Source organism: Ambystoma mexicanum, chromosome 5p, assembly GCF_040938575.1.
Source record: "Ambystoma mexicanum isolate Mex_15411 chromosome 5p, UKY_AmexF1_1, whole genome shotgun sequence".
NCBI lineage: Eukaryota > Metazoa > Chordata > Amphibia > Caudata > Ambystomatidae > Ambystoma > Ambystoma mexicanum.
The window spans coordinates 319526521-319546246 of NC_090930.1; positions in this window are offsets into that span (position 1 = coordinate 319526521).

The following is a 19726-nucleotide window of genomic DNA, read 5'->3' on the forward strand; positions in this document are numbered from 1 at the left end:
CGCTGAACTTTCATTTTTACCACACCAGTCACCTGACCTAGTTTCTGCCACCCCTAGAGGGAATATTCGGTTGCAGCCTCACCTCGCTATCCTCACAGGAAGGGCTCTCCCCCTGGAGAGAAGGAATGAGATCCCATGAATCGTCACAGTAGCCAATGTATTGCACTTAAATGAATTTTAAGTGTAGTCAATGTTTTTGCACTTAGATGATTTTCTGAGGGTAGCCAACATACTTCATAGAGGAATTATTGAGGGTAACCAATGTATTGCATTTTGAAGAATTTTGAGGATAATCAATGTATTGCACATAGAAGAATTTTGAAGGTAGCCAATGTATTGCACTTAGATGAATTTCTTAGGATAGTCAATACTTTACAGTTAGATTAAGTCTTACGGTAGCAAATGTATTGCACTTATATTCATTTCTGAGGGTAGCCAATATATTGCAACTTGAGGAATTATTGAGGGTAACCAATGTAGTACACTTAGATTACCTCTTAGAGTAGCCAATGTATGGCACTTTGAAGAATTTTGAGGGTAACCAATGTATTGCACATAGAACAATTGTGTGGGTAGGCAATGTATTGCATTTAGAAGAATTTGTTAGGGTACCCAATGCATTGCATTTGGATAGATTCTAAGGGTAGCCAATGTATTGCACTTAGATTAATTTTAGATTAATTTTTAAGGATCTGCATCCTCCCAGGAAAACTTCCCAGGATGCCATCAACCCATGCCCGCTCAGGGCCTCATCAGCTGTTCTAGTGCACAACCAGTTCTGCGCTTCACTTGGGATTCAACAGAATCTCACCTTGAAATTGTAATTGCATTGACCAATGAAACACAACTGACGACCAGACACCTTGACAAAGACCCAGGAAGGTCAAAACAGGTGTTGGATGGAATTTGAATGAAAATAACCTTTATAATCAACATAGACAGGGTCAATAACTTGATACCATATCAAATTCACATTGAACCACTTGCTCACCTAGCACCGATGTGACTAGGGCTCCACCTTTGCTTTTGTTGAAAACATTTATAATCAGATTCAAGCTTCTCTGCCACAGGAACCAGACTCTCCAGGTAATTCCCTAAAGCCTGGTGAGAGTGTACTGATGAAGGTCCACCAGAGTTAGGCTGCACAGGCCTGAGATGGGAAGGTGCATTCATTATGCTTCTAGTCTCAAAATCTGCAGTAAATGTTTGGGGGCACCCAAAATGGTAACCCAAAAGGATGGTAACCCCTGTGGTGTAGGTTTCATTCCTCTGTTGATCTGCTTATCTGTACTGGCTTTTGCTAATGTGGTTACAGGAGAATCTGATTCAAATGTGCAAACCATATTAGCTATGAAAAACTTGACTAATGTAGTAACCAATAGTGATTTCAAGGTCTGGCCGTGGCAGAAGAAAGGATAGATAGTGAAAGTAAGGGTCCCCCGATAAGGCAGAAAGCCCCTTTACTGAGAGGCAATAAAGGACACACCCCAGGAGGGAATGAAACCACAACCAAGTGCGGGTGAAGTTAAAAGGTTTTTATCTAAATCAAATAGGGCATGCAAAGGACTCTGTAAACTCAGAGAGCGCTCTGTCTGACAATGGCAAAGACAGTCAGTTATATTACAAATACACGTCATGCATGAGGTAAGATATAGGGGCCACACAGTCTTGGGGATTGGATGGCGATGTCTAGCTACTATGTAGAATACAGGTTCAGTGCTCCATGATTGGCGGTGATCCACGTGGTGGCATCACGACGTGCTTGGGTCAGCTGGGCTCATCGGGGTGGAGCTCTTGGGCGCTGGCTGTCAATGGAGATTCACCACGATAGTTCTAGAAACCTGCCCTTGTGGCCTTTCATACCCATTCATCACACTCATCTATATCAAGCTCTTATTTAAACTTCCAACACGTTAATCTAATACCTGGCTGGGGACACAGGAAATCAATATGCAATACGAGGCTGTTTCCATACATCATCATAAAGTTGTCAGTAGCAAGGGATTCAGTCTCGTGGGTCCAGGTGTCTTGTCAGGGGACATGGGTCCGGCTATCTTCATCATTTTACTCTGTTTGATGTAGCAAATGATGACTCTGGGTGATGTTTGCTCAAGGACGGATAACTGCCTTTGGGGTCTGTTGAATTTGCGATGAACTGGGATACAATCGGGTCAGAGGGGGCACCTAGCTGGCACCTCAAAGGCGGTGGGATTTAGGACCAGGTAGTTCATAATTCATTTGGCCTGGCCATGGCGGTCTCTGCAGTGGGGGAGGTAAATACTTGAAGCGGGTCCAGCAGGAATGTGGGGAGGTGAGGCTGTGCTGCTTGAACACCAGCGAGCCCCTGCGGGCCTTGGCGGGAGGAGGGAGAGATGGCCTTGTAACTCTGGGCAACTCTCTATTCACGGGGCTGCACAATATGCCATTACAGGGGACAAATGCTAAAGCTGGGAGCATTAGGGAAATTACACATTTCTGCCGTTTACATATGTTTACAGTACTAAGTTCATGACAATGGAGATTTTTCAATATCCCATGCAGTACATAACATTAGCCGGTCTTAATACTTGTAATTCATGAGAAAGGCGAACGAATAACAAAACATGAGGTAGTATCAGGTTGGGTCATACACTCAGGAGCATGAAAACAACATGTTTATCTAACGTTTCAATTATACTACAAACTGATTCGATACCCTGTGTAGCTTACATGTAATATGACATATTTCGTTACATCATACACAAGCATTTTATATATCCTTTTTGCAGTAGCAGCAAACATTGGTTGGCACAGAGTGAATATATTGAGTAGTTATTGTCATGATTCCTCCCCCTCATGTGCCCAGCCCTCCAAGATGTCAGGCTGGAGCCAGGCCACGATCACCTACATGGCCCTCAAGGGCCTCTCCATCCCTCCAAAGAGCCACTTGGAGTCAAACCTGGTGCTTGTGGCACCAGACTCACTCACTCCCATAGGATAACATTGGGGATTGGACTTGTAGTGCATTGATGGGGACAAGATGGATGCCCACACATATTTTGGTTCCCAGAACTGCATGTGCAGTCTAGTCTCTTGGGTGTGGTTCAGCCCAGAGCCACCTGGGATACCCAGAGACTATTTAAGCCACGCCCAGGCTGAGAAACATGCTTTGTGTTTTCTGCATCTGCAGCGTGACACTCACCGTGTTCAGATCGGTCTGCAGTAGGCCTGCATCTTTCTTCTGCGCTCAGCTCCTGCAAGAACAAGAACACCGTTAGGAACAGCCTTACCTTACGTCACTTCTGCCCATTATCATCGCATCTTCTGTTCTGCAGGCATCTTCGGCAGTGTCATTCCCATCCCGGCACGCCGCTTCCTAAGGAAAAGGGAAAAGAACAGAAAAAAGGCATTAGTAAGCATTCAGCAAATCTTTGCTTATTGTTAAAGACTGTACGAGCTTCAACGCTTACCTGAATCCCAGCCGCTCTGGGGGAACTCTGTCTCCGGAACATCTGATCCATCTGCAAGAGGGAAAAGACACTCCAGCTTAGCGTGGAAACCTCTAGAGGCGCTGCATAATGTGCTTACTCACCGCATTTCTTCTTCATAACCGACATCCATGCTGAAAACTTCGCGGCACCCAAAAGACACAGAAAAAGAACTCAGTTCAATACAAATACGAAAGGGTCGCATCGCGCTCTCACTCACCTTCAGTGCTACTCATCTCAGCAGCACGTCGCCATCCCCGGACGCCGGCCATCATCTAAGGAAGGAAAGGAACGAAGTTAGAGAACTGTTCAAAAGACTCATTATACTTACCTGTCGGACTCTTGCCAGTGAAGTAACTAGGCAGCAACAAGCCCACATCAATCAACACGCCCCTGCGCTGAAAGCAGGACGGAGCACACACTTTCCAAGAAAACATGGTGAGCTGTGGATCAAAGGGAAGGGTTGGACCCCGGGAAGAAGGGGTTCAAGCACACAGAGACAATAGGGAGTTAAACTCTACCAATCCTGTGTTTCAGGCCCAGTCATCAGTCGAGTAGACTCCAGGGAAGGGTTTGAGGTCGTAAGAGGTCAGAACAGGCTGAGTGACGTCCCCATGGATACCAGGTGAGCGTTACAGTTATACACTGGGCTGTCGAACATGAAGGCACCTTGAGTATGTAGGGGTCACTTTGCTTTAATATTAGTAGTTTGTTTAAACATTTACCATTAATCACTACACATTCTTTAGCAACAGGAATAAGGCTGACTCAAGGGTTTAGTATTTATGGTTAACACTTCATCTGGGGAACTGGGCAGGGGTGTCAGGGACACCATATGTTACTCGTGCAGGGGTTAGGCGCGGGGTCGGGGTGTGTTTGAGAGGGATGGTTCTTGTTCTTTTCCAGACTCCAACTACAAGTCCGGTCACTCCTAGGGCAATGATGTACTGCAGAAGGTAAATGATAAAGTTTTTGTTCTTTTACTTGTTCGTGTCTAGTTGATTGTGAGAACGGGCTTTCAGCGGATCTGCCATGGGGTGGAGGCAGGGGGAAGTGCAGGCCTCTCTGTGTGCGGTCAAGTGGGGGCCAAGCTGCAGCTTTGTACGCCAGCTATTCTGCATAGGCCTGGGTTCAGCACACTTAAAATGGAGTCTTGCTTATTTCAAAATGGTGTCTTATGTTATGCCAGGCTACTGGCCGTGCAGCCTCACGTGTCGGTCTGCAACCACCCTGCCTCCTGGGCCCAGTTGCGTGGGGGGCTGCCGATGAGTCATGAGCCTCACATAGGCGGGCATAGGCGGGCAGTGCAGGGGAGGAGGGTCCTTCAGACCTATGCTCTCATACATTTCCCCCTTTTCGTTACTTAAGTAACGAATACTGCAACTCGCCCAACCTCTGGCGTTCCTTTTCATTTACAACCACTTCATCCCATGCCGGTGTCCCCTTTATCGGCATCCACGCTCTGCACACCCCTCGGAGACTTTCCCCCCTCCTAGCATATTCGTCTGGCATGCAGGTCATGTATATGCATCCCCATCTCCCTCCAGGTCTACCCATACCTCTTTATACCATTCTCGTTCCAGGGGCTCTTTTATTGTTGTTATGGTATAATCTGTCCACTATATCTCCGTCATAGTATAACGGTACCATTCTATACTTGGGTTCGGGATCCTCACCTGTCTGTACTTGCGCCTCCTGCATGATCTGTGCTGTTCCTCTAGCATTGCCCATTGTCAACATCATCTTTTTTAAAATTTGTATTATTATTTATTGTTATTGTTATTGTTATTTTGCATTTATATAGCGCCTTATATACCATTGGTATGGTCTGAAGGCGCTGGTAGGTTGAACGCCCTTGGGAACTGAAGTTCAGATCAGTAGAGGGAGTAGAGAGAGTCAAAGGTGCGTGTGGGCACCATGTATGTGTGCAGCTTGTGCGGTATTCGTGTAATAGCTGCTTCTTAGCGGTAGGTGTGGTGGTTGAGGGGTCAGGATTATGTGTTCGTTCTGGCAGGATTTATTCAGACCGGATGTGGCTGCGTTAGGCCTGAGGAGAACGCCTGGCTGGGGGTGTGTAACCAGCAGTGTTTACATAGAGTGATGTGGAGTATGTGACGGATGTTGGTATGAGAACAGTTATACCGAACGGTGTCATAGTATCTCTGTGTTCTAGTTGAGTGGTGGTGTAAGGAGAGAGTAAGCATATGGTGGGTTAAATGGTCATTTGAATGTTTTCTAAAATGTTCTAAAGAGGCTACTGGGAACACTTCTAAATTCTACTTTCACAAAGAGGCTATTGGGCACACTTCTAAAGACAGTTTTCACAAAAGGCTATTGGGGACACTTCTAGGTTCAACTTTTCACAGAGGCTATTGAGCACATTTCAAATTCTACTTTCACAGAGAGGCTATTGGGGACACTTCTAAATTCTACTTTTCACAGCGAGGCTATTGGGAACACTTCTAGGTATATTATATTATATTATATTCATATAATATAATATATATGTATATATTATATTTGATTCAAAGTTGACGATATAATACAAAATTTAAATTCTTTTGCTTCTTAATAATATAAAAATACATAAAATACAACAATTACTGAAATATACCACACACATTTTAAAGAATCTAAGATAAAACAACTAAAAGAAATTTCAATTCATCACAGTTCATTTGATAATGAAATACATTGCACTAATATTTTTAAAACATTTGTTAGACTAATAAGCAATTTGGCACTATTCCCCCACATACATCTGTTCCATAATTGTCACCATCATCATTGCACCATTAGGGACTGTGTTTGCGCAGCACCAAAGACCTAACTGGCACACACAAAAAATCAGGAGTAAAAATACAACGATGGGTATCAGCATCTTGATAGTCAATTCCAGCCAGGATGGTATCCAGGAAAAAATGTTGTCGAACCAAGAACTCGGGTCCACTCCACCTTCTTTCTTCATCCGTTCCCCCAAATTGGGCACTGCCGCGATAACGTGTGATAGTGTTCCATTATCTGCGTCTTCAGAAGGCACGAATGTGCAGCACGCGCTCCCGATTTTTCGGCAAACACCTCCATCCATCACCGTTAACAGGTCTAGGACATACCTGTTCTGCATTGTCATTAGCCTTAGAGCCCTTAGCTCCACCTTGATCATGTTGAACCCCTCTTCAGTGTCGTTGGCCAGTTGGATTAGCTCCCAGCGCGTTATTTGCAGCCATTTTGCATTGGCTCGTGCCTGGATACTCGGGACGAGGGAGGCAAAGAATGTTTCAGGAGTGTTGAACAGCCGGTACTTGTCAGGAATCTGTGCCAACAGATCTGAGGAGGCTTTGGATATATAGTTGGACGATCTCTGCTTTCGTGATATCACACCTTGTGCATTGTCCGTGGACAGGGCATACAGAAGTGGTTCTTCTGCTGGTTGTGGATTTTCTGGGCGACGGACGGCTTGCAATCCTTTTCCTCCTTCGATATGACTCTCGGGATCACCATCAGGGCTGAGTGCAGCGTCGCCAGAGAAAATGTGCTCCTCCAAGATTGTGGGAGGTGCAAGTATGTCTGTTTACCGCAGACCCAGTAAGTGTCCATAAGTGCTGCTGTCCCTTTCTTCATGTCTGGGATAGTAAGTGTTCGATTGCAGTTATTATTTGTACCCATGTTGTTTTTCCCCTCACCGTGGAAGCATAGTTCGTAGGATATTTCTTTTTGTAGTTTGAACAGTTTTTCTATGGCTGTCACCCATTTTAACTTTGTGATATGCTCCGTCCAAACAGGTGTGCAGGTTTTCTCGATCCATTGTAGTTTCTCTGCTGGCAAACCTCGTAGTGCTTCTGCTTTGCATTTTATTACTTCGTCTTTCCATTTATTTTCTGAAAACAATGTTCCTTTAATCATGAAAAAAGGTTCTTTCAAACATATCACTTCTTTGGCTCTCAAGTAGCACGTTTTGCAGCATTTCAAAATACACCGGGCCTCATTACGAGTTTGGCGGCAGCCATGGAGCTATTAGCCAATTGGATGCCGCCAAACCGGGCTCCTTTACTGGGTTCCCTGAATGGGGAATTACCGGGCCATTCCGAGTTCAGAGGGCCCGGTAATTCCTCCCTCAGGGAACCCGGGTCCAGACCTTCCCCATTTCCATTGAGCCCCCATAGGGCTCAATGGGAATGGGAGACTGAGCTAACAACGGGCCGATTACGACCGGCCCGTTGTTAGCTCCCTGGTCCCCTTGCGGGACCCGGTAACAATGCCTGGTTTTGCCAGGCGTCCTTACCGGGTCCCGCGAGGGGACCTCGTAATCGTGCGGAATGGTGTTAACGGGTCCGCATACATTAGCGTAACGCGTTAACCCATTCCGCACGGGTCGTAATGAGGCCCACTGTGTGTGCCTGGAAGGTGTTCTTAATTCTACATAGGGTGAGATGAAGGAGACACTGGGCGTCTGCAAGAGGTAATTCTTGAGGCAGTAGTACCTTAGGTGTGCCTGAGGCGTGGGGAATCAAGGAACATACGTAATAACACTCATTAGTTGTCTGTTTTGCGGTGGAGCTCATATCCGCATACCATCTATTTGACTGATGTGGAAGTTTAGGGTCTTCTATTGTGTCTAGCCCCAGGCCAGAATACTCATATTTTCTCCTCCCAACTTCCCTCCTCCTTCGGTTGCTTTTGAGGTAGCTCTTTGCATTTCTTGCTGCTTGCAGTGTTGTGCCCCGTTTGCCCGCCCCCTCCCTTTTCCCACTCATCATATAGGGCCAGAAATCTTTCGGACGTCTCATCATTTTCTTCCTTTCTGCTTACGGGTGATTCATTTTGTAAGAATGAAGTGATTGTTGGTGAGGGCGGGGTGGCAGTGGTGTCATATAACCATGATAAAACAGAGGGGTTTTGATCATTTAAACCATGAATACTATATTCAGAAGCGTTGTGCGGGAGAGTTGGGTGTGGGGTCAGACCATTGCTGGTTTCGTTTGGTTGCTGTGCACGATCAGGGTGAATGTCATAACCCCATACGAGCTAGAAGCTGTACCATATTAAATAGGCCCCTTCTTTAACCATCTTTGTCCCATTGCCCATGCTGGTTCTATTGTTGGTTCCATTCCCTCCCCCCTCATTCATCTCTATCGAGATGAATGTAATTGCCCAATAGAATATTAGTCCGAACATCATTGTAAAAAATATAACTGCACACACAAACAGACAACGCTCATATGAATATCTGCACAAATCAAAATTCTTGTTGCCATTTCTGTCTGCCCTAACATTATTCTGTGCGGCCTGCCCGTTTGTTGCCATGGTTTCTCCTATACAATAAAACATAAAAGTGCATTAAGCATCCTCACAACAATTATATATATATGTCATTTTCAAGAGAGAGAAAGAGAGAAAGAGAGAGAGAAAGAGAGAGAAAGAGAGAGAGAAAGAGAGAGAGAAAGAGAAAGAGAAAGTGAAAGAGAGAGAGAAAGAGAGAGAGAAAGAGAAAGAGAAAGAGTGAGGGCTTCATGTCACATTTTCAAAATTATATACATTTTCCATGCTACACAGTCATTTTATTCAGTTTATTTCTTTTCAATCTATACCACTATTTAATGATAGGATGCAGCTAAATTTCTTTCTCTTCATCTATTGTTACACTTCTTCTGTTTGTTGTACCCTTTCGTCCTCCCTCTGTGTGACATTGTCATAGGCTTTTCATACATCTGTAAATGTATCCAATATCTCAGGCCCTTTACCTTCACTGCCGTTGGTGTACAAAAGTCTACCTCGTACGGGCCATGAAATCTTGGGGCATTTCACCTACGCACGAAACTCCTCACATACACCATATCTCCTGGCGTTAGCTGACCTGTTGGGTTCTCTTCTGTGAATTTTATTGTTTCATTTCCTTCCTCCTATAGTGTGTGTGGCTACAAAGACCCCTCCAATCCCAATTCCACTCAGATCAACAAGTCCATCGAGGAATTAGGCTTCACCCAAATGGTAACAGGCGCCACTCACACTAAGGGCAGAACCCTTGATTGGATAGCGGAACACCATTGTGTAACATCCATCAACGCCATAACCCCCTTGCCCTGGTATGACCACCACCTGATCTCTTTCTCCCTTGAAGTCACAGCCCCCATCATACCATCAGTATAGCTCCTGCTATTCCTACAAGGAATAAAAAGAACATCACAGCTGACAAACTTATTCCTCTGATCGTCCCAACCTTGAATTCTCTCCCTGACTCTGTAGACACACTTACCTTTGGTCGAAGAGTATAATAAGGTAATGTTATCCGCTTTGGATACCATAGCACCCTTGAAAATCAGAAAATGCAAACAGAAAAAACATGTCAACTCAAGGTTCTCTACCCATTTAAAAGCCATTAGACTTGAGAAGCGTAAATGTGAACAAATATGGAGATCAAACCCTTCTGAAACTAACAAAAACAACCTCACTAAACTTGCTTCTCTATACAAAAAAGAAATAATCCTTGCTAAACAAGAATCCTACAACTTGCGTATCACCCAAGCTAACTCCAATACAAAAGAACTATTCACAATCATTAAAGAATTGGAAACACCTATCCAAGCCCCTGACACCTGCCTTAAGAACAAAACCTGGTGTACCAGTATTCAGAGTCCCCTAGCTAATAAAATAATGACCTTACAGGCCAAAATTAACAATAAAAAAGAATCCCTCCTCCTCGCCTCCAACTCTAACAGTATCTCGGCCCTTGCACCCTCGAACACCTTACCTTACATCCTGTCTGAACCACCTAAACCCCTCTTCAACTTTAAGAAAGTATCCACTCTAGAAGTTGAAAAAGTCATCCTAACTCTCAAACCCTCCAACTGCCACGGCGACCCTTGCCCTGCACAAATTATAAAGGATGGCGCAAGGGACCTTTCCCCTTTCATAACTAAACTTATAAATGCCTCATTCTCTACCGGTACCGTTCCCAACAATTTGAAACAGTCATGGGTCCTCCACCCATTTCTCACAAGAAGCCATAGGCTGGATTCAATCCTCCTTAGATAATAGAACCATGCGGGTCTTCGCAACTTCAGCAGCCGCAGACCCTATTCCTATCACGTGTGGGGTGCCTCAGGGCTCATGTGTTTCGCCCACTCTGTACAACATCTTCACGAAGCCCCTTTTTGATGATCTAGATGGCCTGAATATCACCTACACTAACTATGCAGATGATACACAGATCCTCATCCCGTTGAAGGGAGATTATGACAAGTATTTGGCCTTTGTGAACAGAGTATATCTCATCATCCAGGCATGGATGGCCTCTCATGGACTATGCCTGAATGATGAAAAAATGGAACTCCTCATTCTGGGCACTACGGCAAACCTCAATAAATTCGGCCATCTCTACTCTAACTTCACCATAGACAACAATAACATCTCAGTAGCCAAGGAAGTGACAACTCTTGGTTTCTACCTAGATTCCACTCTCACATTCAAACTACAAGTCAACTCCATGGCCTCGGCCACCGCCTACACGTGCAAGCTAATTAGAGCAGCAAAGCCATTCCTTACCCCCAACAACTGCATTACCCTAGCAAGAGCCTTGGTATTATCCAAACTGGATTATTGCAACGCCCTATACATAGGCTGCAACAAATACATCACCAACAAGATCCAGATCTTACAAAATAATGCTTTGAGAGTAGCCCTCAACATTCCCAAGAAAGTCCACATATCAGACTTTAGAAGAGCCAACAACTGGCTCGCCACCAAAGATAAAATCCTCCTCAAATCAGCCTCCCTAACTCATAAATGCTTACATATGGCCGCCCCGTAGTACCTTACCTCCAAATTCCAGAGACAATCTACTAACCGCCCTTCCAGAACAGCCAATACCAACCTACTTCAAGTGCCTAGATTGAAACGCATGAAGACAGGTGGTAGTAGATTCCCGGTCAAAGCCGCCCAGAACTGGAACTCACTCCCATCCTCCTTAAGAGAAGACATGCCCTACCCACGCTTCAGATACAACCTTATCCAATGGATCAAGGAGCATGACATTTGACCCTTGACCCTCTACCACACTGCCTTACCACTGCCCACTACTGCATATAATTGTATATATTGTATATAACTGTTGCCTGATGTTCATTTGTATGACATAGGCCAGAACTGTTTATCAACTTTTTGTACTGCAATGCACAGCAATGTAACCTAAGCTGAACCGTCCTCTTTTCCTTCTTCTGCGCCCTAATACCCTTGGGTCTGCTGCGCATTATAAATAAATAAACAAACAAACAAAATGGGGGCACGAGCTGTCTTGCTATCATACGAGCTGCTTTGGTGAACTTCGTCAAGTATTCATTAAACTCTTCACCTAGTACCGTGACGCTTCTATGGGCGTCTGAATGTCTGCAGAGTGGGGAGTGTGCTGTGTGCATGCGCCTTCCTGTCACTATTTCGCATGGTGACAAATGGTGGTCCTTGCTGGGCTGATTTCTCAGCTCGAACAAGGCCAAGGGCAGACAGTGCACCCAGTTCTTTTTAAGTGAAAAACATAATTTTAACAACCTCCCCTTCAGGAGGCCATTGATTTTCTCAACCACGCCATTACTTTGCGGATGATAAATCGAGCACACTTTGTGTTTGATTCCTAGCAATGCTGTTACTTCCTTGAAAAGATCGTTGACAAAATTTGTGCCATTATCCCAGCGAATTACGTCGCAAATTCCCCAGCGAGGGAATACTTCCCTCACCAAGAACTTTGAAGCACATTTGGCATCCGGATGTGCACAGGGCCCTGCCTCAACCCACCTTGAAAATGGACAAACTACCACTATCAGGTACCTTGATCCATTGCACCTCTCTCCCATATCTGCATAATCAATATGCAGCTCTCTGAAGGGGCCTATTGGTTTTGGTATTGCTCCCCGCAGTGTTCTTAATGTCATTCCTGAATTATATATCTGGCACGTTGTACATTCCATTGCCATTTTTGAGAGTTGCTCCTGTAACCCTGGTATGGACCAATTATCCTGTATTTCTGCGGCAATATGCTGTTTTGCATTGTGCACTGGAAAATGAAGTTGTTGGAAGGCTATTTCCAATAGTTTGATTGGCATCACCACCTTTCCAGTGTTGTTTTTACGCCATAAGAGATCTGTTGCTGACTGGCTACATCCCCTTTTTTCACACAATTCCTTTTCCTCTTTGGCTGCTCCTTCTTGTAGTTCTAGCAGTTGTGACACGGGCATGGCGTTATAGCCATCTGGAAGATCCTCTTTTACTTGTTTTTTTATCAGGTACTCACCTGCTCTCTCTTTTACTAAGTAAGAAGCTTCCTTGGCAGCAGCATCCGCTGCCGCGTTTCCCAAAGAAATCACATCTGTATTGTTTGTATGGGCCTGGCACTTCTCTATGGCTACCACGGTGGGGTCTTTTAATGCCTCCATCAGTTCTTTTAGGAACTCTGCGTGCTGTACAGGTGACCCATCTGCTCGATGGTACCCTCTCCGTCCCCATCTTGCCAATCCCCCGTGCACGGTAGTAGTCATATAGGCTGAATCTTTGTAAATTGTGACTGCACACCCCTTCACTGTGTGCAATGCTTCAATGAGTGCTTTTAACTCTGCTGCTTGTGCTGAGTAATGGGCGGGTAGGCGCTGTTGTATTAGTACTTCGTACTCACCTTCTTCTAAACTTTCAACAGCTATTCCCACGTGTTTTTCACCTGTCTCTGAATGTATTGATTCTGACCCGTCTATGAAGAATACCTCTCCTTCATTCAGTGCATTTTCACTCACCATGGTTGTTTCCCCTTCCTCCCCCTTGTATGTTGCACAGTCGTGTGCTTGCTTGTCCTCTACAGTTCATGGGTTTGTAATGAATCTTGCAGGGTTTACTGTCTTACATCTCACTATGTGTATGTTGGCATTGGACAGGATAATTTCATACTCGGTGGCTCTTCGTGTTGTCAGTGTGCTTTTCGATCTTTCCAGGATTGCTAATAGGGAGTGCTCCACGAATAGTGTAACAGAGCATCCCATCACTATCGTTGCACTTTTCTCAATGGCGAAAGCTGCGGCTGCGAGAGATTGCTCGCAAGCGAAGTGTCCTTGCATTACTGAATCCAGTGTGCCACTTTAATATGCCAGGGGCTTGTGTCCCAGCAATGTCTTTTGTGTCAGTACTGCTATCATGAGGGATCCCTTACAATGTGAAAACAAGTAAAACTTGCTCTCATAATCTGGGTTCGCGAGTACTGGTGCGCTTGAAATCAGTTCTTTGAGTGATGTGAAAGCATCATCTAGTTCTGCAGACCATTGTATGTCTGTGTTTTCTCTTTGAGCTTCTTTGAGTCCCTGCAATAAGGGCCTTGTGTATGCTGCGTAATCTAGTATCCATGCTCGGCAGTAGTTAAACATGTCGAGAAATGTTTGCATTTCCTTCACTGTTTTTGGTCTTCCTACAGCTGTAATGGCAGCTAACCTGCCTGGTATATTTTCTTGCCGTCTTTTGAAATTAGCTGTCCCAGGTATAACACTTCTCGTTGGCAGTACTGCAACTTCCCTTTGTCAACCTTGTAACCTTTGTGGGCCAACAATGTCAGGAGAGTAGTAGAGTCTTTTCTACACTCCTTATTTTTTCCACAGATCAACAAATCATCAACGTATTGAATAATTGCACTGTCTGCTGTCATGTTCCCTAGATCTTCATGTAGAATTTGGTTGAATATGCTGGGGCTTTCGCAGTAACCCTGCGGTAGTCTGAAATGCTTGTATCGTTTTCCTCCCAAGGTAAATGCTGTTAAGTATCTGCACTCTTCTGCAAGTGGTATTGAGAAAAATGCGTTCTTCAAATCCACCACTGTGAAGTGAGATGCGTCTTTTGGGATGCTGCACAGGATAGATGCAGGATTGGGGTCCAAAGGGAACTCTTTTTGGATGACATCATTGAGGGGCGTAGATCCTGGATCATCCTCCAAGCCCCTCCTTTCGCTTTTTGAATAGGGAAGATACATGTATTATATGGTGAGTTTGAGGGCACTATTATTCCTTGTGCTAATAATGCGCTTACTGTTTCTTTTATCCCTTCTTCTGCTTTCCGGCATAGGGGGTACTGTTTCACTCTGGGCAGTATAGCTCCTGGTTTGAGTTTTATTTTAACTGATGTCACCTCATGCAATAGTCCTACATCATGGGGGCCGGTGGTCCACAGGTCACTCGGCACTGATTGCATGTCATCATCAAAGAAGGAAGGTGGTGCTCCCACCAGAGCCATTAGTTGCACTGGCACTTGTCATTCCTGTATCATGATATCACAGGGTATGGCTATTTCCATTATTATTTCCCCATCACTATCTGAATCTGTGAAGAGGTCTTCATCTGATACATCTCGCAGTGCAATGTCAGCGTTGATGCACAACACTGTGCGCCACTCACAGCGGTGTATGTCCATTGCAATGGCTGCTATTCTTTTGGCTGAGATCTGAACTGCGTGTATATCCAAGGACATCACTGTGCCAGGCACTATCTACGGGCATGCAATGGGGCGGAAAATAAACTCTGCGGGCACCCTCCATTCTAAGTTCTTCAATTCTGGGACCACCCGTGCCAATGTTTTCAACCCTTGAATGAACATGTCGGGGTCCACTGGTATGCCGCGCACTTCTGGTGCTGTAGCTCGCCCATGCACCACCAACATTACGTGCATAGGGCAGATCCCTGTTGTTGAGCATACTATTCCTCTCTCTGTAAAGGATATGGTCATGTTAAGTTACTGAGGAGATCCCTCCCCAATAAGTTAATCGGGGACGGTTCATAGTACAATAGGGGTGCCCTTACTGTTTTACCCCCCACGTGACATCTAATTCTTCTGTGTAAGGGACTTCGACCACCACCCCAGAGAACCCCTGCGTCTCCAATTTACGATTAGATAGCGGAAACCGGCCTTCACGCAAACATGATTTCTCAGCTCCCGAATCCACCATAAAAATGAAGTGTTTGTTCCCTATCTCTGCCCCTATCAATGGTTCCTCGGCTGCATTGAGGGTCGTCGATAGTACTGGACACGCAAGTACTCTCTGTGGGCTGTCCTATGCTGGATGTCTCGTGGTTCCCCCTTGGATGAAGACATTGCCCGATGCAACTGCCACTCCCCCATACGGCGCAGGTGCACTGTTTGCTGTTGTGGCGAAAGGATTGCCTTGTGTGTATGGTATATGTTCTCGGCATTGTGGGTGCTGCTGGAAGTTATGTGGTTGCTCCCTGTGTTGTTCTGGGTACCTTTGTTCCTGCTGTCCTTGCCCCCCTCCCATTGGTAACCCATATGGACTTCCTGGGTGCGGGTGACCATAAGGTTGATCATCTTGGTAATTATTGTTTGGCCTGTTACTGCATTCGCATGAGAAGTGTCCCCACCTCTCACAGTTCCAACAGTTCCCTTGTCCTCCTCTAAGTCCTTGCCCTACGTACCCGCCATTTCCTTTGTACCGTTGACCACCCCCTCTGCGCCCTCTGTACCCACCTTTTCCTCCCCGGGGACTCCACGCTTGCCACTGCGGTCCTCCGTACTACTCCTGTCCATTCCACCGTGCCTGCCCAGTGCCTGCCCAATTTGCTGCCATCCTCCCTTGTATCGCTACTAATCCCTCCTCCCCCTCTGCATCTTTATCTGTGTGGAGTGCTGCTACGGCTACGGCGACCTTCACCAGTTTCGTCTGTATTAATTTCACCTCATCTGCCAACCTTTTCTGGTACTGCTCCTTCTCTCTTTCTTTAATTCTCTTGCAGTGGTGGACTATTATACTTTGAATTTCTGGCCAGCCTTTCACTTCAATCCCTGCTATTTTTTTGAGTGCTTTTTGAACTTCTTTTGGGAGGACTCTCTTTATTATAAAGTAAAATAGGGACGTTGATTGATCACAGGCCGTACCTCTCTCCGCTCTCCACATCTCCTGCACTCGAAAAATGAAATCTATAGCCTCTTCCCCATCATTCATGGTAGATTGCATTACTGACTGTAAATCTGGCGTGTCCGGGAACGTTTCTCTTAAGGCATCCCATATTCTTGCACCTACTGTATTAAAGGAGGCTCCATCATGGTGGTCACAATCCAGTGTCACTCCCGGAAAACCGGCCTTTGCCCAGAACCTATCTGCTTGTTCACCTACTGCCAGTACCAACACACTTTTGACATCATCCACTGCTAATGGCACTCCCGTGGTATGCTTCTCCAATGCATTTATCCACTTACTTGCCCCTCCCGACAGCGGGGGCAATCATTTTAATAAATTTGCCCTATCCATCTCAGCCCAGGGTATGTAGTTTGGCCTCCCACCTCCTCTGTGTATCAATGGAAGCTGTAGTTTATTTTTGATTCCTTTTCCAGTGCTTACCTTCAACCCTTTTCTCCCCAATGTGGCCATTATTTGCACCCTGTTTCTTAGCCTCCCTCTCCACTCTTCTTCCATGGCCCTTCCCAGGGGTGTCTCATCCAGCCTGCCCGACCCTCCCCCTGCTGCTACCCCCAGTCTTCCAGCTTCCTGATCATCTTCCTCTATATCACACCACAGCTCTTCCATTCCCCCAGTGGCCATCCCTTCCTCCCCTGTGTTTTCTCCGAGGTCATGTGGTTCCAATTCTATTATTCTAGTTGGCTCTTCCTGTATCCGAAATAATATTTCCCCCTTTTTCCACCCTTCCTCGGAGGACCTGTCGAGTGTCTGTACCCTCGGCGGTTGTTCTGTTCTTGACATGCTCGTTCCACTCTGTTCACATATTTTTTGTATTCTAGATAGCTAATTTCTAGCCAACGAAAGTCGGGAATCTAAGTCTTCTGTTAGTTTTTCAATGTCTACTGTAGAAGTACTTACCTGCCCACTAGTCCTGGGGCAATCATATGGTGGCGGTGCAGTTGGCCATGGGATAGCTGTCGGGGTAGAGGTGGGCACATACACAGGATCACTATACCCCTCGGCGGGCACTGGCTTGTTTAGGAGAGGCTACAGCCGTGTTACCTCTATTGACCCTTCTTTCCCCCTAACCTCATCTTCACTCTCGTTTGCTACCAGGGGAGTGTTGGTAGTTGTGGGCTGTTCTGGTGGCATGTCTTTTCTTTTAATTGGGGGGACGTCTTCAAACAGCCTCCACAGATCGAGTATCTCTCTTCTATTATGGAATTGTTTTTGTTTATATTGTATGAATATGCATGTGGCAACCATGTCCAAGACAATTTTATCAAACGACCCTCCTTGTGGCCATACCTGGGGTACCCCCTCTCCTTTTAATTCTGTGACCCACTGATCATGGTACTTTGTTATGCGTTCTGCATAGCCAGGTAGATTTTTAAAAATATGGGCTAGGGGTGTTTCTGCCCCCATGTTGTATTCTAGTTGTTCACCCTCCTGTGTTATCTGTGACTATTGGTGTGGCTTCACGTGCATGTGTGTGTTTTATCACTAACAATTCTCGGATGCTAAAATGCTTCCTCACAATACATCTGTCTTGGGTTTTACCGGGTCACACTTACAATGACCATACCACAGAAACCCCTTGTATCATTAATTCAACATTATTAGTTTGCAGTGCAATTTTTCTTAACCTAAGTAGCATAGCATATTTAACACAAAATAGACATCTAACAAAAACTTAACGTACAACACATAACAAGGACCCTCCCTTTTCTTGCCCTATACTTTTTCTTTGAAAAAGACCCTCTGTCCCTCACCCAGTTCTTCCCTTCGACCCTTGGAGTTTATAGTACTTTACCTACCATTAATTCACCCAGAATAAAGAAGAAGAAAGAGAAAAAAAGCAGTTTCTGATTTATACACCATGTCTCCCTTTTCTCAGGCACCTTTATTTCTATTTCCACTATTCCACTTATTCCCAGTACTAGTCAAGATAGCACTATGCGGCGCCGCCTTCTACCCCCTTGCAGAGCTAGGTTCCCGTCTTTTCCTTTTTTCACCTTATTATCCTAATGGCCATATGCAGAAAAAGAGGATAGTATTAATATATTGAAATACCTGTTAATTTGCCCCTAAGAAAATATCTCTTCTTTAACTCACCTGACCTCGTATACCCTGGTTTCCCTCCCTCTCCTTTTATTGTCACTCGCACTTAATACTCATGTGCCCGTCTTGATCCGAGACTCTCCGGACTTGGTCCGTCCAGGCGGCGCTGCCTCACACTCAATGGCCGCCCCCGGCTCCGACGAGAGGTACTAAGGGATTTTTGGAGCGGGACCCATAGCCTTTCGCCCTACTGCGTGCGCAAGTCTAAGCGTACCAGTTGCCATAGGTGGGCAGCTCTCTTGAGCGGGCGCGCCGTGCGTCTCCACTGCGGCCGGGGTCGTCTCGTGCCAAAAGGGTAAAATTAAGTCAAATCACGTCTATGGGGTCACCACTGAAAGTAAGCGTCCCCCAATAAGGCAAAAAGCCCCCCTTACTGAGAGGCAATAAAGGACACAACCCAGGAGGGAATGAGACCACAACCAAGTGCGGGTGAAGTTAAAAGGTTTTTATCTAAATCAAATAGGGCATGCAAAGGACTCTGCAAACTCCGAGAGTGCTCTGTCTGACAATAGCAAAGACAGTCAATTATATTACAAATACACGTCATGCATGAGGTAAGCTATAGGGGCCACACAGTCTTGGGGATTGGATGGCAATGTCTAGCTACTATGTAGAATATAGGTTCGGGGCTCCATGTTTGGTGGAGATCCACCTGGTGGCATCACTGTAAAGAGTCCACCGGTGGGGGGGTCTGTACTTCCGCTCTCTATATGGTAGAGGAGAGGCATAGAGGACCCCTGCCAAGATTCTCTATGCGGTAGCTATGGTCGAGCAATCAAGGCCTAGCTTCTCAGGAGGTGATGCAGGCTGGTTCTTAAGTACACTGTAGTCCTCAAGCATCCACAAAGGAATGTCCACACTATCTTGGTTAAAACACAGTCTTTATATAATTAATAATCAACAATGGTAATTATATACAGTTCTAAAGTGGTACCGCTAACGTTATCAGATCTCACTGAAGTGCATACGGTCAGAATGACACACAGATCTAAATAAAGAGAACCAACAATAGAAAGAGGAAGGAAAGCAAGATGGTTGAACAACTGGCAGAATACTGGTTACTACCGTTAGACAGCTCTGTGTGGAGATCCCCCCACCTGGGCAACCTGCAGAACTAAAGATACAAGCCCAGTCCATATATTGTTCTCACTAGACTTTTCAATAGTTCTGCAACCCCAAAGTACCTGGCGTTGTAGCGTTCCTCGTCGGGGAA